The 23,632-nt window shown below is 40.2% G+C and overlaps 1 long non-coding RNA gene across 1 annotated transcript; it reads left to right on the top strand.

Moving 5' to 3' along the window:
• Positions 1-1,730: 1,730 nt before the first annotated feature.
• Positions 1,731-12,175, top strand: LOC142071755 (uncharacterized). Its single transcript, XR_012667946.1, has 3 exons — positions 1,731-1,846; positions 5,665-5,760; positions 8,013-12,175. It is a non-coding gene; the product is annotated as an uncharacterized LOC142071755 (long non-coding RNA).
• The last annotated feature ends 11,457 nt before the right edge of the window (positions 12,176-23,632 follow it).

Here is a 23,632-nt window from a genome sequence, read left to right as displayed (position 1 = left end):
ACGTGATAGCCCTACCAACCTAAATGGCACCCCTGCATGGCACCAGCCACAGGAACTTATTGTTACTGTAGCAGCGCCCAAAACACAGGGCACTCAAAACGCTGGCCATTGCTACCTCCAGGCTCTGCAATGAGTCCAGAAAAGTGTGCCCGTACTGCCCCACAACAGCAGCCTACCAGCACCCGCATCTCATCCAATATGTGCTGCTCCAGCAGGCAGCAGATGGCTAGACTGCTGGTGAAGAAGGTGCAGGCTACACAGCTTGGAAAAATGCCACATCCCAGAGTCCAGCTCCTGGACACCAGCTGGAAGGAGGGGAAGGGTGGGTGGTCCATGAAGGAGGCTTCTTGGCAGATGAGCACCCACTAGATGATTCACTCCCATTCAGTACCACCCCGGGCCAGCTGCCCAGGCACAGCTGGAACACGTCACCATAGCTGTGGGCCAGGCTGGCAAAGGAAAGATGTGGGGTACTTCCCAGTTGAACTGTGTTACTGATCAGGGGCAGGGAAAGGGCTCTGGGGACTCCAGGAGCTGCCACTGCTTCTTCAGGAGGAGCTTCCCCAGGTGGATGTAGTGAGCAGGGAGAAAAGCAGCAGCAGGGAGCTCTGCAGGGTGGCATGCCTAAGCAGCCTCTGGACCCCCACTGAAAGTTGACCTTCCAATGAAATCTGAAATGCTATCCCTGCTCAGTGTCCCTTACCTCCTTCCCTTGTGGGATCTGGAGAAGGTGTCTATTCTTCAGTAGGTGTGCCCATCTGAGGTGACAATCTCATATGACCAGAGAGCTATTTCCTGAGATATTACTGCTGTTTGCGACCATTGTTTCCCATCATAGACACAGCATCTTTTTCATGAAGTGGTGGAAGTTTGCATGATCCCAAATCATATTGATTTCCTTGTTTTGTTTTGTCTCTCTCTGTACATCTGCAAGTCCTCAGTAATTCTATCAGCATTTTCTAACAGCACAAACATTCCTGTTTTCAGTTTTTCATTGAACAAAATATCAGCAGATGACAACCCATGCTTCATTGGCATCATTCTGTAATTTAACAGTGCTAATTACAGATCAGAGTCTGACTCAGCAATCTTTTTTCAGTAGGCACTTTATTATTTTGACACCATTTTTCCACCAACCTATTGGTTGAGGCTAACAGGGACTAGCAGTTACACGTCTAAAACAGTACTACAAACTGTTTAAACTCACGCCCACTAAACTATGACCTACTGCCAGACATTCCTATGTCAGGTATACCATCTAGCAAAAATAGATCTGATATGCATACTCACCTGTTTTCGTATAGTATGTCCTAGTAAGTGGAAATGAGAATAATTCTCTAGGACCAGGACATAGTTTCTGCAAACCACCATGCCAACTTTGCTCCAGGGGGCCAGTTTACCAGTGCCATCAGAATGGGCTCTTTCACTTGACCAGGCCTGTATTTTTGGCATATACAAGAAGTCTTAAGAGTTTCCTCAATGTGGCTATTCATTTGAGGCCTTCATGAAATGTGTCTGGCCATTCTCTTAGATTTTTCAATCCCTAAATGACCCTCATATCCCTTTTTAATATCTTTTTCTGTAGCACCTTAGGAACCATCATACTGGTGCCTTTAAACAAAATCCCCTCTAGTACTGAGAGCTCTCCCTTAAACTGATAATGTGGACTGGGAACATGATGTGCTAGGCACCCTGTGCTAACAACTCTAATTACTTTCTGCAGGGTCTCATCCTGAGCAGTAGTGCTGAGTATCACAATCTACATTTCATCTGAGAGAGGACAGATTGTTTTCACTTGTGTCAAGTTCTCTATGGAATGTGTCTGCAATCACCAAATCTCTCCCAGGTGTGTATACAAATTGCAAATCATACATTTATAACTGAAAAAATTATCTGTGTACTTTTGGTGGGGAGGAGTTGCCAGGCCCCTTTTGGCAATCGCAATGAGTGCTATATGGTCAGTTTAATCTAAAACAGGCCTCCCATAAATAACGTCATGGAACATTTTACACCTACTAACTAAGGACAATGTCTTTTTATCTGTTTGAGAGTATTTACACTTAGTTTTTATTAGTACTCATGATACATACATCACTGGTCTCCATTTTGACCATACTGTTGTAAAAGGCCTGCACCAATACCCTCCTGGCGGCCATTGACAGCCTAGCTTTATGCTTACTGTCAAAACACCTTAGGACTAGGGCTTCTTTAATCTCGTCCTTCAGTGTCTGAAACTCTTTATTAGGATTAGTATCCCATGTCCCTTGGACATCTTTGCATACCAGCGCTCTCAGGTTGCTGGTTCAGGCAGCTAGCTTAGGCACAAATCTCCCTGTACAGTCTACCATTCCAAGGAATCTTGGTACTTCCTTCCTGTCCATTGGAGCAGGCATGCTGGTGATGGCCGCAACCTTCCTGTGATCTACCCCATACACCTTTCTGCATTAACATCTCTCCCCGGTATGTTATTTCCGTTACATGGAATTTACATTTTTGTTTGTTTAGCTTTAACCCATCAGCCCTGGTTTTCTCCAAAGCAGGTTGGAGCTGCTGGTCGTGCTTTTTCTATTGTTTGTCTCCAAGTCAAAAGGTATGTAAACCTTACTACCCTGTATGCCAGCAAACATTTATTGTATTTTCCAGTAAAACACCTCAGGGTGTCAAACACAACACAACTGGCATTCTTGGGGAACGGTGTCTCCCAAACAGGGTGCTGAATGTGCCGGAATGTACACTCTGTTTTTCTAAAGACACCTGCCAGAACTCTGCTGACCCATGAAGCATAGAAAAATATTTGGCATTAGCCAACTCCCCAAAATTTCTCCCCTTGTAGGTGGTGCAAAATGTTCCCTTTTTACCTGTCTGTTTAATTCTTTTTGGTCTATCATATGTGAAAGATTCCATCTTTTTTTCTACAGTGACCAACATGACACACTTGACCAGTGTCTCTCTCCTTCTGTCTATCCTTCCCCAGTAACATAGAGCTGCGCACCAACATGACCAGCTCACCCTCTCTTCTCATCTTATTAGGACATAAAAAGTTGCTCCTGGCTGGCTGGGGCTTGTGCTGCTGCACCACACATTGACATCTGTCTGAAAAGCACCTAGTGCATTGTGGTTGTTAGTATAAACAAATGATCACCAATATAAACATGCTATAGAAAATCATGGCATGAATTGGAAAGGACAATTACCTCAGAAGAATAGAATGAAATGGTTGGGGGATATGAATGGATTTTATAAATATATCCTACATATATCCATGGCAAAAATATGAATTGTAGTATTTATACAGCTTCTTGAAGAAGATTCAATTGCTAAACAGTGTATATCTCCAAACATTCATTTTGTTGCTTAATTCTAAACCTGCACATTCTCCAATACTGTGAATCCTGTCTAAACTGCTACCTTTCACTTCATCTATACATATCAGGAGACACAGCCAATTCCAGTTTCACTTACAGAATATTTATGCTGTTGTAAATTTACTGACTTCAATAGAATTGCTCCTGATTTGCACCAACGTTAATTCAGAACTAGATACAAAGAGTAAAATCCTGGACCAATTTAAGTCAAGGGAAGTTTTGCCATTGACTTCAGTGGGACCAGGATTTCAGCTAAAGACACATTACTCAACATTCCCTCTCTGCTTGCCAGCTGTTGCTTATCTACACCCAAAGTTACAGGATCTCTCTCATGACCTTAAGCCACTAAATGCCATTTAGAACGCTTAATAGTTAAACATTTAGGAATCAATATATTAGACCTCAAAACCTGTATTATAAAGGTTAGATGATTATGTACTTGAAGGTGCATTATTGCAAAGAAAACTAGATACTGCTAATGTTTCGGTGAACTATGTTTTATGCTACTTCCTGAAAGATTGGGCAGGTGCTGTCTGTTTCAGATTATGTATAGCACTCCATATATCAAATGTCTGAGTGAAATATTCTTTATTCTTAGCAGCATACATGAAGATATTTTTCTAACAATATTTTACCAAATGTACCTATACACGTTGCTGACACAGTACTTCAAGGGATTCCAGGGAGGCAAACGATGTGACAATAAAAAGAATGTGTAATATATGTCAGTGTAAAGAACTGATGTGGCAGATGATAAAACCTAATTCAAATACAGCTTTTAGCAAGGAAAAAACATGATAATGCTGGGATCTTAACTATTAATATGCAACCAAAAGTATATACAGTAGCTGCAATATGCAAGTCTTAACACATAATGTGGCTTGGTAATGCAGTGTGATATACAGTTATTTATTAGAATCATAAGAGTTGTTTGGAGCATATCTAGCTTTATTCACTGGCATACTGCCTCTGAATTAGAAACCTCTTTAGCATTATCAAACTTGCAAAATTACAAAAGGATAGAGCTTGCTCTCATCAGCTATCTTTTGTTTAAACCTTAATCATGCAAAATTACTAGTATGGGGCTTTTGTTATGTGCACTCAGACTAATTCATATTGCATATCATTTTGGAAAAGCTTTCTCCATCTTCATTATTGACGTTCAGAATCAAAATCACATTTGGATCCATTATTTTTATTTTGCTTTCACAAAGATTAATCATGCAGAACACTGGTCCAACTCACAGCTCACACCCTAGAACTCCTCAAGCATTTTTAGAACTACAGAACTGTCAGAAACTCACATATACAAGACTTAGCATTTGTTCCCCCTGACACATCTCTGTTACTTTGGAAGCCACCAATTTGCTATGAAACCCAACAAATTTATCTAATGAATGCATCTACATCCAGTAGATACTTTTACCATATATTGTTTATGAAGAATCCATTCTGTGATGTGTACTGGTTTTTTAGATAATTGAAGAATAGCAACCAGGTCATGTTAGTCCATTCCAGGTTTTGGTTTTGGCTAGAGAGATGAGTTAGCTACACAGGGAGAAGGTGCATTATGTGTTCTGTGAGCTGCAGGATTAAACCAGTAGTCTGTGGAATCTTACTTTAAAACTGTATAGTGTGTCTGCGTGATCCATTCCAGAAGCTCCTAATCAGTTAGGACACAACACTGGCGATGAGGATAAACGAGAACCAGAAACCAAACCAATTAAACAAAAAAGAAGAGACCACAACAACTGGGGTGGTGGTGGGGGGTAGTATTAGTTCTTTCTAGCTATTCAATTTTTATTTTCCTGCCATGCTGTATTCAGCACTTGTGCCTTGCTCTGTCTGCCAAGAAGTATTGCAGCAGCCATTTTGAGTGTGACATGCCATTTGGACTGCATCAGAAAGCCTGAATGTCTTAAGTTAAAACAAAAAACAAAACAAAAAACCCACAACGGTGTACACAGAACTTGCTAAACCAAAGTTTTGTGACAACAAATCTATCAAGATTCTATCTTATCTCCCGAATTCACAGAGTACGCTTCACTATACTGCAGTCTTAACTTTAAAAAAAAAAATATTCCCAAACTTCCCTCAGTTTTCGGACTATGAATCTCACTCCAGTCTGAGACCCAGATGGGAACACTGGCTTGAAAGTGTAGGAAAACTATTTCTTGCAATGAAGGAAAATGGCTCTGCCACAAAACATGCTAGGCTCCTACATTTTGCAGGAGGTAAGGGGTAGCATATTTTTTAAATGTTGCCTGACACTGAAGATAGTGTTTTTGCTTTCTCATAGTCCTGACTACGAACAATATATATTATGGTAAACCCATCAGCGAGAAGGGGAAACATGGGTGAATATCATGCCTGCCACATCACCTTGCAAGTTCAGGTGAGTTCACAAATGTGAATCAAGAGATAAACAGGCAGATTAGATAAGGATGTTTGTCAGCTAAGCTGAGAAGCCAAATTCTCCAAGACCCCCAAATGCTGGACACTGCTTGAGCAAACAAGAAGTTGGAAACATATGCTCAACAAATTGAGCAAGGAAACCTGGCAAGAAGTACAGAGACGGCATATGCACTCCACACTAAGAGCTCAATCAGGAATCAAATGTGGCTTTCTGAAGACAGAAACTAACCCTGGAATACTCTAGGTCCCGCCAGAAAGATGACAAATGTAAAATGCTATAAATGTGGAGGCTCATACCCAGACTAACGTGATTGCTCAGTGAGAGGGTTCTCTGTTACTCTGCAAAAGGAAACCACAGTGCAAAAGTCTGTAGATCTACTGTTTCCCCCAGATCAAGACAAATTTCCAACAAAGCCTTACAGATCGAGTGAACGTACTTCAAACTGACACCTCAGAAAATAACAGGTCTTATATTTTCACACTATTCCCCAAAAGAACAAAGTCTTCTAGACACATTGTCAACCATGATGCCACATCATTATACAACGATATAAAACTGAAGTTTTAATTGACACGGGTGAATCAGTGAATACAATGGATCAACCTGTGTATGATGCCATGCCACAAAAACTGCTTTTACAACCAGTGCAGTAAAAGTATATAGCTATAGAAATCCAGACCCACTGAAAACATGTGGTATCTTCTCAGTCCAGATTGTATTTAAGGAGAGGTCTGTTACCAGTTTGATGTACGTGGTGACTAATGGCACAGATACACTATTAGTTATGCCACAGCACTAGGACTGATTTAGATGATCCAAATGGTACAGCCTAGCAGGCTAAATCAACTTCTAGTTTCATGAGGACATGTTCAAAGGAACAGGAAAATTGAAGGGACAGCAAATAAAATTGATCATCAATGACATGGGTCAGCCAGTATCTGAACTATGCAGAAACATTTTTGCCATGTCAGAAAGCGGATGGAAGAAGAATTAGTACACCTAGAAGAGCTCAACATCATTGAGCAAATGGAAAGCCCCATACCATAGGTCTTTCCTACAGTAGTGGCCCAGAAACCAAAGCAACCAGGCAAAATCCAGGGAGCTTTCTACCAAAGTCCATGACATCTTCACTTCAGTGAACTCACTGCTCAAACACCATGTGTCATTAGCAAAGAGTGAATGCAGGTTAATTTAAACAACTGGAACTTTATTAAACACTGTGGACTGCTGCGTCCATGTGGCTGAGTTATTTCCAACCAAACCCTTATATTTCCTGTTTTCCTGGTGTCTCCTCCCTGCTGTCCCACCAGGGGACAGGGCCCCTCTGACTCCACTTATACAAAACCCGGGAAGGAAATAGTGACACCATTATGTATAGATCCTTATCAGCTTCTTCAGCTCTAATCTCCTGTCAAAACCAAACCAGACACTCATTAGTTTTGTGAGTTGAGCCACAACCCAGCTGTGACAGGCCTGCATTTGCCATGGTGGTCATGATATTCTGAACTATAAATTTTGAAGTCCCTGAGGACAGCCTTGCCAAAGGGGACACAAGCTCCATCAGTTCAACCAGGAATTCCAAGGTGCAGCCAAATTTACTGTGCCTCAACAAAATTCCCATTTAAACTAGGGATGGTAAAAAAAAAATATTTCTAAACTGTTTTTTGAAGGAAAATTGGGTTTTTTTTATTAAATTGATTTTTAGGGGCCTTTTTGTGAAAAGTGTCTGCTTTCTGCCAAAAATTACCACTTTTCATTAAAAAAAAAAAAAAAAACTCCTGAAAAACAAAATAATTCTATTCCAAAATGCCACCACAGTGCCGCCTGTGAATTGTAGTTTGGGTGCCTCATGCCACCGTTCTCCTCTCTGGGTCATGCTCCATCGCTATGGAACTCCACTGATGCATTATAGCCGCACAGCAAGAAGGGAGACCATGTTGCATCTTGTGGTCCAGCCAGGGAACTGGAACCTTAGGGGAAAATGGGCACCCAAACTACAACTCCCATGAGGCACCATAGCAGAATTTTTAATCAAAATTTCAGGTTTCAGTTTTTCACTGAAAAGCCAAAATTTTCCCAGGGGAAAAAAGCTCCATTTTCTGATTAGCTCAAATTTTAATCCTAGCAAAGGGCTCATAACTTTTACCCAAGGTGGATGTATTCATATGAATCCAGTCTTATTGTATAAAAGCTATTTTTATGATTACTAATAATTATTATTTACATTGCAGCAACATCCAACAGCCTTAGCCCAAGCTGAAGCCCCACTGTAATGGGCACTGTACAGACACAAAAGAAGTCAGAGTCTGTGTCGGGAAGACATCACAAGCTAAAATAAAACATGATGCAGTGATGTGTAAAACAACTGGATCGGAAAGGAGAAGGGAGGATGAGTAACACTAATAAGACTGTCATATGGTTATACAGGCTAAGCGATCCCAAATGAGACAAGTGGGACTGATACTAAGCACTTGACTCTTGGTTTGTGCCTATCTCCCTTTGCAACGATCATGACTGTGGAACTCCACATCCCTAGTTCATGGCAGAATTTTTCAACCTTATCAGCTATTGAGTGGCAGCATTCTGATGGTTTCCAAAGTGATAAAAGATCATCTTTAAAATTAACATTCCAGTGAACTATTCCCCACAAACTGGACACCTCTGACTCAGGTAGTCACAAGACTTGGGGCAAAATCCTGCACACTCTGATCACAAAATCTCCAATTTAAGTCAGTGGGAATTGTACGAGTAAAGCACGTAGGATTTGATGCTGGTCTTCACTGTGAGCCTAAAGTTAAAAAATGCTTCTTTTTTTTTCTTTCCCCCTCCATTTCTTTTAAATGGTGACTTGTGCGATCCATAATTATGAACTAAACTAACATCTTTTTATGCAAAACTATTCAAAGTACTTGATTTTTTCATAGATTTCTAGTTTCAGATCAATATGCTGTCAAACCAAAACATTTTGAATTCTTTTAGTAGAGAGAGTTTTTTAGACATCACATTTCCTTTCTTATGAAGATGGTAGTAGAAAGAAGAGTCTCCTTTTCTTTCTGCAAATATCTCTGTCCTTTCCAGTCCCCAGGATTCAAGAATGAGATCAGCAAAGGATCTTATAATAGCCACAGGGTAATGACATAGTGGCAGGTATGCAAGAGCTAGTTATTCTAATAATTGGAGGTTAATTTTTTCTTCACTCATAAAATTGATCTATGTGTTTTTTACATTTTAGGGTGCAATTCAGAAATCTGACTTTATTTTCTTATGGCTTGGCTGCATCATGAGTTTATTTTAAAAACTAGGAAAAACAGTTTAAAATAATCATAAACCCTGTATGCATTTTATTGTTAATTTTATGGCTTTTGTTTAACTGCAACAAATAGAAAAGTTCAGAGATTTTCTTTCAACTGAATATATCTCATGACTGCTAAGAAACAGCCATTCATGTCTTTGCAAACTGTGTTGTCTCTTTACTCTGTGAAACCATTAAGAAGATCTAATTTATGAACTGCAAAGTGCTGGTATTCAGAAAGTTCAGTCCCTGTGCTATTTACAGTGACGGAATACTTGAAATCAACCAGTGACTGAAATTTCATAGTAACAATTGACATTTCATTTAACCTTTTTAACTAAAATAGCACATACAGTTTCTCTCGGTGAATCACTCATGCCATGTTGAGGCAAATCTTTGCCTTGATACTGAAGCCTGAGCATACAAAATGACAAATCAAGCACTTTATGAATGATAACATTAAACAGCATGATCCATGGGGCATATCAAGCATGCGGCACTAATTCACAACCAGTATGCTTAGTCTTGTGATAAAGATAGCTAACAGTAAGAGACATTACTTTTTTTATTAATATGTATTAATGGTGCTAGACCTTGGTGTTGAGGCATAAGGAGAAATCACTCTGGAAAAATATTTGTTCTTTATAAAAAGGTTTAAGCAAAGATGGTTAGTACAGCAATCTCCTCACTAGCCATGAAGCTGAGACCATACTATAATCTGGCTCTGAACATGCAGACAGTATCATATACTGAGAGAGAGAGAGGGGCGAGGGCGGGGGGCTGGACAAGTTTGGACTACCTCCTTGGGGATCACACTTGCTTTGTTTTAATTACAGTATACTTTCCGCAAATTCCCCAGACTAGCACAAGTCTAGAAATGCTAAAATGCTGCCATATGTACAATCTAAATCAAGGTCCCCATATGAGATGGCTGATAATGCAACATATACCATATTGAAGCTGGGAAGGGGAGGGAGATCCTCACATTGCCTTGAGTTGAACCTGCTTGCCTATGGCCAAAAAAATGGAACAACACTGACAGATTGTGTGGAAAACTCAATCATAGCTAAAAAGAGGGCAGCATCAGAGGAACTATGCCAGTCAAGGAGTCTGCCATGTGCTCTTCTGAAAGAGCTGCTCCATAGAGAGTGGAAACCCTTCATTTTTCTTCCTCCTGCCTTTTCCCTGTAGCAATTCCTCTGCAGTTTTGCTCTGGGTCTCCCCCTAGTGGAGATGAGGATGGGCACCTTTATGTAACACCTCTTAGCTGAGGCTCACAAACACCAAGCTTGCCTATTTTCCTGTCTAGAGATTGCAAATAAAATAAAATAGTGAACAACAGACACTAATAAACTTACCAGGGAATAAATTTAAAAGTTCCAAAGCACCTCCACATTTCAGGGGAGGAAGCCGTATGTGAGAATGGGAAAGGAATAGTAAAATCCAGTCATGTAGAAATTACTAACCTAAATAGAAAAAATATAGTCCAGTAAACACAGTGACTGTTTATTCAAGAAGTGCTTTAAAAGGTTCAAGAAGGCAGCATTTGGAATGTGATAAAGATATAAATCTGTGTCAGTTTCAAAGTGTCAACCCTAGAATCTAATTCAAATTTAAACAGTAGTTTAAAAGTTAAAGGAGATTGCCATCATCAGTCCTCCATAGTCTTAACCTTTGGAACTTTCTTCAGAATAGACAGTGAATTGAATTAATTAGTAGCCTTTCACCTTGGAGACGTGGGTAACAAATTGGTAGCTTAGAAAGCACTTAATGAGATTGTAGTCCCATTTCAGTCCCAGGTGGGCTCTAATCCCCTTCACCCAGTCACATGACTCTCTTATTTTGTTTCTACTTTATTTCATTTTAGAGTAAAAATTCAAGAAGTCAGAAATGTCTGACATCTAAAAATCCTCCTTGTATCTGATGTTAGTGGTTGTCAGAAAGGTTGGATTAATGTCAGGAGCTGAAAACAAATCTACTGACTAGAGATGGCCTCAAACCCAATCCCGGATCTGAACATTCCTAAATCTCGGTGTTGGAATCTGACGTGGGATCCAGCTTAGAAACTTGTATCTGGCAATTATTTTAATAATAGGTCAAACCAAAACCCCAAATCTGAATAGAAGTGAGTTTTTGGTTTGCAGAGCGTGTTTCAAACTAATAATCTGAGTTTTGTGGCTCAAACCCAACCCAAATAGCATCCAGCAAAACACTAATTAATATAGAAAATTATTCATACTTTTTTTTAAATAAAATTGGCAATTATCATTTGTCACAGGGTGACTAGCTCCTTTAAGAAGAGATGGGGCCAGCCACACCTGTGCCATAATAAATTAGCTGCTTCCCAGCCTGAGGGGACGGAACTAAGGAGGGTCAGGTAATAGATTAATGGTCACCTGGGTTATATTAAATGATGGAGAGAGAGAGAGCGCGCAGTCTGACATGTGGAGCCACGGGGATGAGTAGGTTCCTATGGAAGGCCCTGAGCCAGGGTCTGCAGGGTACTACACAAGAACCAGGACTGGGAAGCCCAGTGCTCTATACCAGAGCAAGGAAGGAGGCAAGAAACAGAGTTCAGCAGGGGCTGAGAAGAGTGATAAATGAGGTGGGAGAGGAGTAGCTCCCTTTAATGGACACCCAGGCAGCCAGTGGCTATAAAATTCCTCTTAGTATCTGTTCTCTAATTGCTCTATCTGTAAAGGGTTAAAAAGTCTCACTGCTCTGCATAGGTAAAAGGAAATGAGTGGGCACCTAGCCAAAAGAGCCAATGGGAAGGCTAGAACTTTTAAAAATTGACACAAGGCTCCCCTTTTTGTCTGTCTGTTGTTGTTGTTCTCCAGGGGAGAGACAGACAGGGCAACAGCTATTCTGTAAGAAGCTTAGGCCAGGTATGAAAAAATCATCAGTATCGTACCTAGAAACTACTCATTTAAAACCCCAGATATGTAAGTAGATCAGGAAATGTCTAGGAAGACATGATTAGGTTTGTCCCTTTTATTTTGTTGTGGCTTGTGGATTCCTCTGTGCTAACCCCAGGTGCTTTTGTTTTGCTGGTGACCTTTAAGCTGGACCTCAAGAAAGCTATTCTTGGTGCTTAATTCTTGTAGCTGCGCTTTTAAAATCTAGCAATAGCCTGCGTTCCCAGATGTATTTTTTTTTATTAATAAAATTAACCTCTTTAAGAACAGGATTGGATTTGTGTGTCTTAAGAAGATTGTGCACATGTTTAATTAGCTGGTGGCAACAGCTGGTTTTGTTTTTTTTTCTTTCCTTTCTCAGCTCTTCCCCAGAGGCGCGGTGAAAGAGCTTGAGGGTACCCAACAGGAAGGAATTCCCACGTGTGCCTTCCTGGGCTCTCAAAGGGGTTCTGCATTTGGGTGGGGGCAGCATCTACCCATCCAAGGTCAGAGGGAAGCTGTAACCTTGGAGTTTAATACAAACCTGGAGTGGCCAATATTAATTTTTAGAATCCTTGTGGGCCCCCACCTTCTGCACTTGAAGTGCCGGAGTGGGGAACTAGCTTTGACAGCAATTATTTGTCACATGGTGACTTGCTCCTTTAAGGAGAGATGGGGTCAGCCACACATGTGCCATAATAAATTAGCTGCTTCCCAGTCTGAGGGGACGAAACTAAGGAGGGTCAGGTAATAGAGTAATGGTCCCCTGGGTTATATAAAATGGTGGCAAGAGAGAGGAGTCTGACAGGTGGAGCCAGCCTGGGAACCAAGTGTTCTATTCCAATGCCATAAAGACTCTCACAGGTAGCTCAGAGAGGGGCTGGGAACAGGGCTCCAAGGGGCCAGCTGAAGAGAAGCCCCAAAGGGAAGAGGAAACTTTTTGGTTGTCTGTTTTAGTTAGACTTTTGCATCCCCAAAAGCAGTTTGTTTGAACTTTGATTCAGGGCTAAGGCACATCACCACCACAGACTGGTGTTTGGAGAGCTGAGGAGGGAAGGAAACTGAGGCAAGCAGTGCCCATATTGCTGCACTGGACCAGTAGGGGGCACTCTGGGGAAGCCATGCCCTATGGAATTGCTTTCTGAGCTTTGTACAACTATCTTATTTATTGTACTGCTCACTTTTCCACACATTCAGATGTCTCGGATACTCATGAAAATTTTCACAATTCCTAAAGGTGTCATGCATATATATTATATATATACACACTTGCCAAAAATGGGAGGGGGCGTGTCATCATTTGCCAACAAGTACCACACAGTTACCACATTTATTTTCTTTTCTAAATACAGTAATAAGAGAAAATTCTGGTGTGTGAGATTTTACTGTCTAGTAAGTATTGCCAAATGTTTTTTTTAATTTTTGTATTTATTTTTACAGTAACATCCACTGTTCTTGGATTGATTCTTATGGGATGTGATCCTGCATCATCTTGCTCTGCATTTGCTCCATTAGGATTCCTAGGTGTGTAGTGTCAAAGTTTGACTCAGACTCACAATTTATCAGACCACTCTGTTTTATTAGCAAAGCTGCTCTGCTAATACATTTAGAAGTGAGCCCCCCGAGTGGGGCTTGTGTCTTTTAATTTATACAGTTTTTGGAGAACAAGTTACAGAGAAGTTACAGACAAAAGAAGAAAAAGATTTTAGTCACCACCCTTCAAGATCCCTGAGACCAGTCACATATCTTCAATTACCTGCCACCCTTAACAATCTCCTTTAACAGCTTCCAGTTAACTTAACTAATTGCCCTTCACACCTTCCATTCTGATGCCTGCTTCTTAGACGTGCTGGCTCTATCTTAATTGCTTCTCCATTCAAAAGCTAACTGTCCCTACGTGTGCTCCCTCAGATACTTTGTAACATGTTTTGGCATGCCCTCTCATATACAATGTATCCAGCATGTCCCCTTATACAACGTTATACTTATAAAATGTTATACTTCCACAGTAGCATATGCAAGAAAGTGTCCTTGGAGTTTCTCATAGGTCAGTGAATATTCCTTCTCAAGTGGATCCAAATTACTAAAAAAGAATCCCTGTGATTACTGTCAATAAATGTGTTTCATGGCAGATAAGAGTGGTATTCCCCAAATCATGTCATTTTGCCCACAGTCTTGAGACAAAGTTATTGCACATGTGCAGTCATTTTTGGCTCAATCTGTTCGACAGGCTGTGTTGATGTACTTGTGAGTGCAGATCATGGGATAGCTCCAAATACACAAATAAGTTGGTAGATGTTAGGGGGCTTATTCCTTCACCCACTTACTTCCCTGGTCCTTCTCGCATGAACAGAGAGCAACAATACCCAAAGTCCAAAGGTGCAAACAATTTGACGTTTATTGGGGTGAACTTCCAGCAAGCATGATTCCAGTTTCCTTCCTTGCTGTCCCCCTTCCCAGCTCTGACACCACAGAGCCTTACTTGTGTCCATGTTCCCATTCCCCCCCCTTTAGCAAAACATGATTCCAATTTCCCCACCCCCATTCCCTGTTCCCATTCCCCCTTTAGCAAAACATGATTCCAATTTCCCCCTCCATCCCCCTCCACACACTTCCTGATTGACTGCAGACTATGTAGTAAAACTTGAGTTCTGCTTAGCTATACCTTAACCATTCTACTGAAATTTAACTAACCAATCCTAACATATTGTAACATGATTATTTAACCAATTATATCCCACCACCTTAATTAGTTTACACCCAGCAAAATTAATTATACAGCAGACAGAAACAATCACAGAACCAGACAGAGATTATACAGACAAACAATAGGGAAATGGGGACTACAGTGATAAACAAACACAGAAACGAGGTGTCAAGGTTCCTCTCCCACTCTGAACTCTAGGGTACAGATGTGGGGACCTGCATAAAAAACCTCCTAAGCTTATCTTTACCAGCTTAGGTCAAAACTTCCCCAAGGTACAAAATTTTCCACCCGTTGTCCTTGGACTGGCCGCTACCACCACCAAACTAATACTGGTTACTGGGGAAGAGCTGTTTGGACGCATCCTTCCCCCCAAAATACTTCCCAAAACCCTGCACCCCACTTCCTGGACAAGGTTTGGTAAAAAGCCTCACCAATTTGCCTAGGTGACTACAGACCCAGACCCTTGGATCTTAAGAACAATGAACAATCCTCCCAACACTTGCACCCCCCCTTTCCTGGGAAATGTTGGATAAAAAGCCTCACCAATTTGCATAGGTGACCACAGACCCAAACCCTTGGATCTGAGAACAATGAAAAAGCATTCAGTTCTTACAAGAAGACTTTTAATAAAAATAGAAGTAAATAGAAATGAAGAAATCCCCCCCCCCCCTGTAAAATCAGGATGGTAGATATCTTACAGGGTAATTAGATTCAAAAACATAGAGAACCCCTCTAGGCAAAACCTTAAGTTACAAAAAAGATACACAGACAGAAATAGTTATTCTATTCAGCACAATTCTTTTCTCAGCCATTTAAAGAAATCATAATCTAACACATACCTAGCTAGATTACTTACTAAAAGTTCTAAGACTCCATTCCTGGTCTATCCCCTGCAGAAACCAGCATATAGACAGACACAGACCCTTTGTTTCTCTCCCTCCTCCCAGCTTTTGAAAGTATCTTGTCTCCTCATTGGTCATTTTGGTCAGGTGCCAGCGAGGTTACCTTTAGCTTCTTAACCCTTTACAGGTGAGAGGAGCTTTCCCCTGGCCAGGAGGGATTTCAAAGGGGTTTACCCTTCCCTTTATATTTATGACACGAGGATTTCACATCCCAGCTATTGATAAGTGAATTCTTGCCAGATAGGATGCTATCAAACTAAGTTTCCTTTTACATCTTCTAGGCACTTCCCTTTCTCTGGAGGTGACAGGCATTATCAGGACAGGATTGTATTCCTAACAGCCCAATAGCACCTTCTTTCAATGTGACTAGTTTGGAATGTGAGGATGTGACCGTTCGCTTCCCAGCTTATGGCTGCCTCTGCTACTTAGCCAAAGGCCTTAGCCTAAGAACAGGGCCTCGGACTGTCACAGTAAGAGAAGGCCCTTACACCGGCAGACAGTGATTTTGATTCTTTCTTTTATACCTCTAGAACTAGCTAAGTGATAAGAATAACCTAAATTCTTAGAGTATAGGCCTTTACAGACAGGCCTAAATATCTATATCCTATCAGTAGATTCAGCCTGAAATGCAAACCTAGTCTTAAAATGGGGGGTGGGGGGGAAGCAAGCTACCCATTATATCACTCATAAGTATTGGGAAATTTGCATGAGAAAATCTCATTGCTCTACTAATTATAAACATCTATCCTTCACAGGCAAGCAACTGGCATGAACTGAATAGTGTTTACAATAATAAGTGATACTGTATTTAAACAGGTTTCAGAGTAACAGCCGTTTTAGTCTGTATCCGCAAAAAGAAAAGGAGTACTTGTGGCACCTTAAATTTATTTGAGCATAAGCTTTCGTGAGCTACAGCTCACTTCATTGGATGCATGCAGTGGAAAATACAGTGGGGAGATTTTATATACACAGAAAACATAAAACAATGGGTGTTACCATGCACACTATAACTAGAGAGATCAGCTAAGGTGAGCTATTACCAGCAGGAGAGAAAAAAACCCTAAAAAGACCTAAAAGTCGCAATTCTTCAACAAAAATCTTCAAAAACAGACTCCAACGAGAAACTGCTGAATTGGAATTAATTTGCAAACTGGACACCATTACATTAGGCTTGAATAAAGACTGGGAGTGGATGTGTCATTACACAAAGTAAAACTATTTCCCCATGTTTATTCTGCTTTCCCCCCTCCCCCCCGCACTGTTCCTCACATGTTCTTGTCAACTGCTGGAAATGGCCCACCTTGATTATCACTGCAAAAGGTTTTTTTTTCTCTCCTGCTGGTAATAGCTCACCTTACCTGATCACTCTCCTTACAGTGTGTATGGTAAAACCCACTGTTTCATGTTCTCTGTGTATATAAAATCTCCCCACTGTATTTTCCACTGCATGCATCCGATGAAGTGAGCTGTAGCTCACGAAAGCTTATGCTCAAATAAATTTGTTTGTCTCTGAGGTGCCACAAGTACTCCTTTTCTTTTTGTGTATTTAAACAAACACATGCCATTTGCAGATTTAACACATTTTAAGACAGAGCAGCTTACAGTCTTTGTTACACTCGCTATATGCACAAAGCCAATGTACACATTTTTTTAAGGGATTTATTTGTAACATCTGCTCAAAATCTTCACCTACTCTCTGTGGGGTTTTTCACAAGCATTTGAAATCCCTCGGCTGTTCCTAGGAATCTTTACTCAAGACTGCTTAGCCAAGAGACCCATTCTCACCTACCTTACATCCAGGTAGGAGAATGGTCAAACAGGACGGCCTTCCCATCATCTTTGCAAAATGTCAAAATGAATTTTAGAAAATAGATATGATGCCATACGATGATTGTGAATCAGAGGAACCCAGAGGCTGATGTGTTGAATAGTTCAGCACCTTCGTGGCCTGAGGATACTTAGCACTCTGCTGGATCCAGACCTCAATCTTTTCAGTGCTAAAATAACTATGTGCCATTAGTAATCTAAAAATACTTGGGGAACAAATACATATAATATGTCAGCCTTTGTCAGAGATAATCGCTTGCAGTGCTTTAAAATGAATACCATGGTGCGTGACTTAGCTGTGAAGAATATTAAACAACTGAATTTAGCAAAAGGGTCCTCTATTAGGATATTTTTATTATTTTTTCTTCCATTAAATGTAAACGCTATGAGCCAGAAAACACAACAGTAGCAGGGAACAGCCATTCAAAATGCAAACTAAAACATATGGGTGTCAAACATCTGCTATATATGGATATTCAGTACTGGCATAAATGCATGAAATCAGTGTTAGTCTGGAGTAGTATTGGGCAGAATTTCAGCCTAAAATAAGTTTGCTGAGTAGCTCCATTGTTATATTCCCTAGTACTCAGATGGTTTTCACAAAGACAACAGACTTGAAAAATCAAGATTCTGTTAAGACAGTTAGTTGAAGATTCTTTAGTAAAAGTAAAAGCATGAAATGAAATTAAACAGTGAAATCAGAAAGGTACAGTATTTTGTGATAATTTTGCAAGATATTTGGTCATGAAAGGTTCAGTTTGGGAAATGAAGATGTTCAGTTTGGAAATACAAGTTTGAAAAAAATCTTATCACCATTGAATTTGAAGCTGAGTTGTTTATTCCAGCTCATTAGTAATATATGGTTAAGTAACAGCTGAAATTCACGGTAATATAACTACCTAAAAACTGTCATTAGATGATCAACTTTAAAAATAAAGCCAAACTATTAGTGACAGGCAAACCTTTAAAGGTTTGGATTGGATAACCACGCAAAAGTTTGGGTTGCAAACTTAGGTTAAATCACTACCAGGAGTAAGCAAATGATTCAGTAGTAAAATACTTACTTCAGCCATAATTAGCAAGTAGGAATTATGTGAATCATCCTGCAAGAACACACACATATCTAACTTTATTCACATGCATCACCCACATCCATAGTTTGATTTTAATGGGGCTGCTTATACATTTGAAACAGGTTTTAATTGTTTGCAGGATCAGGACTTAAGACCCAACCTGATCCAAGAGCCCAATATGGAAGTAAATCCATATCTGAACTATTTTTATCATTCAGCGTGAATTTTGTTTTGCTTCTTAATTCCTGGGTGTTACTGATCTGGTATGTCTTTATAGGTCCAAATCAGAAAGACTAGAAATATGATGAGATTTGTTTTCCAACCTAATTTCCAGACCAAAATAGATCAGATAAACTTCCAGCAAGCCTCCAAACCTTTGTAGTCTTATCCAACTCCATTGGAACCTTATAGCCATTTGAGGTTTGCTGACCATTTGCTGACAACAACTCTACATTTGAACAGCACCCAACTGATCGAGCCAATTCCTACAATATCTCTACCCTAACCCTAACAGAAATTGTACATCTTTGGTGAGGCACTGTCAGAACAGTAAATCTGGAAACAAATATTTGTCTAAATATTGTCAGCAAGGGTTAAATGTATTGGTGAGACAAATTGTCTCTGTGTGCAACTTGGGTTTGCAGTTTCCATTGTAAACAACTGAAATACCATCACACATAGATACCGAGCATTTCAAAATACATGATGAACTAAAAAAGTATGTCAAAAGTAACACTTCTCCATTTTCGTAAAACCATGTCTCTGGATGTGCCTGGATCTACACAGTAGCTCTATGAAATGGCCACCCACTGTAATCTATTGAGGACAAAACTCATTCAAATATACATACTGTATTAACAAAAGCTACCTCATAGGACAGGTCATTGAATCCACAGATTCTTTCACCTCCATTGAAAGTTTAAGAGAGAAAGACAACAAAAGACATCAAAGTCTTTGTATTTAGTATATAGCCCTTTTTACCAGTTCAAGCAGACCTTTTTAAAAATGCACTGTCAGCAGTCTAGCTTTTATGGGTAAAATGAGGCCTTTAAAGTAAGTATCCCACTGTGCATTCTACCACTGTGCTGCCTATAGAGAGTAAAAAACAAGGGCAAAGATGGGACTGAAAGACTCAAACACTCCCATATAATGGCTTTCATCTGCTTTTCCAAATCTGAAACCTTAGAAGACAGAAGGAAACACCGTTAATGCGTTTACAAATAGGTTGGAAACCGCAATGTTTGAAAAGAGATGCACAAAGGGCATGAAGGTCCCTGGGATTCTCATTACATTCCTTAAAGGGGCACGCTCACTTTGGCAGCACCCATATTTGACCTGTCTTTTTAATCATATCTGTTAGCAAAGATCATGCACCTTTTTTAATGCTTCAACACTCTTATCTCTAAAAATGAAAACAAAGAAAAAAGTGGCAGATACATCATAGTACCATAAAGAAACCTGTCAGGTTCAGATACAAAATCCATCCTCATCCCTCAGATGGTGCAGGATCGAGTTTGGAAATACAGCTGACAAAAGGGCTTTAGGAGTTTATGATCTATCTGTCATTTTGCTCATTTATCACTACAGTCTTTTATTAAAATATATAACACAAACAACAAAAGCCAGGAGCCCATAACTCATGAGTAAACCTGAAACAAACCAGTATGAACAAATCGTAGAAGAACACACATTTTTTTTAAGACAATGATTGTAGTTTTAAGCCATCAGGAACATACTCTTTCAAAAAGTATAAATAGAAACTGACTATAGACACTGTGTAACATGCAGTATGTCTATAAGTTTCTTTAAAAATGCCCTAGAGAAATAAAGAGCTATAATACAATTATTCAGAAAAAGTCTCAGATACTTGCAGGATTATAAACCATTGCACAGCACATTTCACACCAACATTTGTGAAGTCAGCACAGGGTCTTTCCTAAAGAGTATCACCAATGCTGGACTAGCAGCCTTTGAGGATTAGTGTGGTGTGATTCCAACAGTGGGCTTTGTAGGGTGGGTAGCTGTAAATGGACCCAGCTTTACTTTCTGGAGGATATTTGGGTGAAACTAAGGTAACAACTTGTTGCAATAATTCTGACTTCAGGGGAGCAAAGCCTAGATCACTGTGAAAAGTACTCTGAAAGATTAGCCTGGAGGTAAGATCTTTATTTATGAGACATGTGTTATGTATGAGCTTGTGTTTACAGAGTCTTTGCTTTAAGTACACAAGGGACTTTACAATCTAAAAACTGAAGTGTACCCTGTCAAAAATGATCCTGTGATATTGTGGTGAACTGAAAGCAGGGTCATAGCATATGCAGCCAGTGAAAAGCTTCCAGAGTTTGATTAAAGATGGCAATAGAGCTTTAAGAGCCAGATAAAATGATATCTAGAGAAAACTAAATTCTCTCATTGGCTGTCAGGGAGGTACTGCTAAAGAATCCAACAAATGCTACTTTTGTAGCTTTGTCAAGTTGATTCAATGCAGGCTAAAGAGCAACTATTTTTCTTCCCTAACATTCCTGCTTCTTGCATGGCAGTGGCAGGACATCATCAAGGGCCTGATCCAAAGCCCTGTCAATGAGAGTTCAAATTCCCTAAGTGAGTTTGAAATCCCACATATTCACTTTAAACAACATATCAGTAGGTTTGTGCTCAAAATCATGTACTGTAGCAAATATTTGTATTTCTAGTGTAATAGATATCTCAGGAGTTTGGAAATGGCTGGAACTTGCACAATGAAAGACAAAATTATTTACTGAATATATTATTCAAAATATTTCACAAAATTCTTTGACGAAATTATTTAGCAAATAGCCAGCCAGCACCATAGATAAGCCAAATAATGAAAAAAAAATTGTCAGCAATATATATAAAAGAGATCCCTAAAATCACTGAATAAATTATTCAAACTATTTACATAAAAGAAATATTTTTGACCAGCCCTAATAATTATTACAAAACATTTAATCTTAAATTCATTAATTGTTATCCATCCCTAAATGAAAGTGAATGGGAGCTGTTATCAGGCAGCTGCTTGGAAGAGACCTTTTGAAATGACAAGATGGTCTCAATCTAGTCCCTGATAGGCAGGTGTCCACAACACAACTACTACTATTTTCATCTTTGCTGACACTCAGAGTTTACAAGTTTCAGAGTAGCAGCCATGTTAGTCTGTATTCGCAAAAAGAAAAGGAGTACTTGTGGCACCTTAGAGACTAACCAATTTATTTGAGCATGAGCTTTCGTGAGCTACAGCTCACTTCATTGGATGCATTCAGTGGAAAATACAGTCGGGAGATTTATATACACAGAGAACATGAAACAATGGGTGTTACCATACACGCTATAAGGAGAGTGATCACTTAAGATAAGCTACTACCAGCAGGAGAGTGGGGGGGGGGAGAAAACCTTTTGTAGTGATAATCAAGGTGAGCAGTTGACAAGAACATCTGAGGAACAGTGGGGGGGGGAATAAACATGGGGAAATAGTTTTACTTTGTGTAATGACCCATGCACTCCCAGTCTCTATTCAAGCCCAAGTTAATTGTATCCAGTTTGCAAATTAATTCCAATTCAGCAGTCTCTCGTTGGAGTCTGTTTTTGAAGTTTTTTTGTTGAAGAATTGCCACTTTTAGGTCTCTAATTAAGTGACCAGAGAGATTGAAGTGTTCTCCGACTGGTTTTTGAATGTTATAAATCTTGACGTCTGATTTGTGTCCATTTATTCTTTTCCGTAGAGACTGTCCAGTTTGACCAATGTACTTGGCAGAGGGGCATTGCTGGCACATGATGGCATATATCATATTGGTGGATGTGCAGGTGAACAAGCCTCTGATAGTGTGGCTGATGCGATTAGGCCCTATGATGGTGTCCCCTGACTAGATATGTGGACACAGTTGGCAACGGGCTTTGTTGCAAGCATAGGTTCCTGGGTTAGTGGTTCTGTTGTGTGGTTGCTGGTATTTGCTTCAGGTTGGGGGGCTGTCTGTAAGCAAGGATCTGTGAGAGATCCCAAGATCTGTGAGAGTGATGGGTCGTCCTTCAGGATAGGTTGTAGATCCTTGATGATGCGTTGGAGAGGTTTTAGTTGGGGGCTGAAGGTGATGGCTAGTGGTGTTCTGTAATTTTCTTTGTTGGGCCTGTCCTGTAGTAGGTGACTTCTGGGTACTTTTCTGGCTCTGTCAATCTGTTTCTTCACTTCAGCAGGTGAGTACTGTAGTTGTAAGAATGCTTAATAGAGATCTTGTAGGTGTTTGTCTCTGTCTGAGGGGTTGGAGCAAATGCGATTGTATCGTAGAGCTTGGCTGTAGACAAGGACAGACTTGAGTAAGCACAGACAACAATATGCAGCTCTGGCATAAACATGTGCAATTCAACTGAAGTCAAAGCTGAAGTCCAGAGACTACTTTAGAAGAAAACCTTAAAATTCTGTGTCAAGATCTATTGAGAAGGCAGAATGGAGTTGCTTACACCTCTGTACCTGCTATATACAAGAAGCCACTGTGACACATGACCAGAAAGGGTTAAGCATCCTGCAGGATAAATGACTCAAATTCAACCCTTAAAAACATATTGGTAGAGGTCAACCATGTAATCAAAAGTCCCTGTCTATGCTGAATTCTGTTAATGCAGAGATCAAAAGGGCATCTTAACATTTAAATAAAATGTAAACATAGGATATCATTGTATCAATCTCTCTTTAAACTATACAGCAAATCAACTGTGAATGGTGGGTAAACAGGCAATTGCCTTATGTTAATCTGTGTGGATAATTACCAGGGATGCTTAGGAAATGGGTCCACTTCAAAGTCCCCAGGAGTGCCTATTGTTTGCCTAAGGACTCCAAGCTGTCACAAGAGGGCCTGAAACTGTATAAAAAAGACACATGGGTCCACTGTTCCCTCTAAGCTGTGCACCCATCTGCACGCACACAGCTCTTAAACCCCGCGCACACGGCGAAATACTGCGCATACTCTGGCTTCAGCTGTGACTTTTTTTTTTGCTCTTCAGCGGTGGCACAGAAGAAATTTTTTGTGTACACGGCCTGTTAAAAATTAGAGGGAACATTGCATGGGTCCTAATTCTGTCATCCCAGATCTGCTTGAAGCTTCATGCAGGGGAAGCCTAAGCCATAAGGACTGAGATCCCAG

The sequence above is a fragment of the Caretta caretta genome, chromosome 4, assembly GCF_965140235.1.
Source record: "Caretta caretta isolate rCarCar2 chromosome 4, rCarCar1.hap1, whole genome shotgun sequence".
NCBI classification, from domain to species: Eukaryota; Metazoa; Chordata; order Testudines; family Cheloniidae; genus Caretta; species Caretta caretta.
This window is presented reverse-complemented; position numbering and strand designations above follow the sequence as displayed.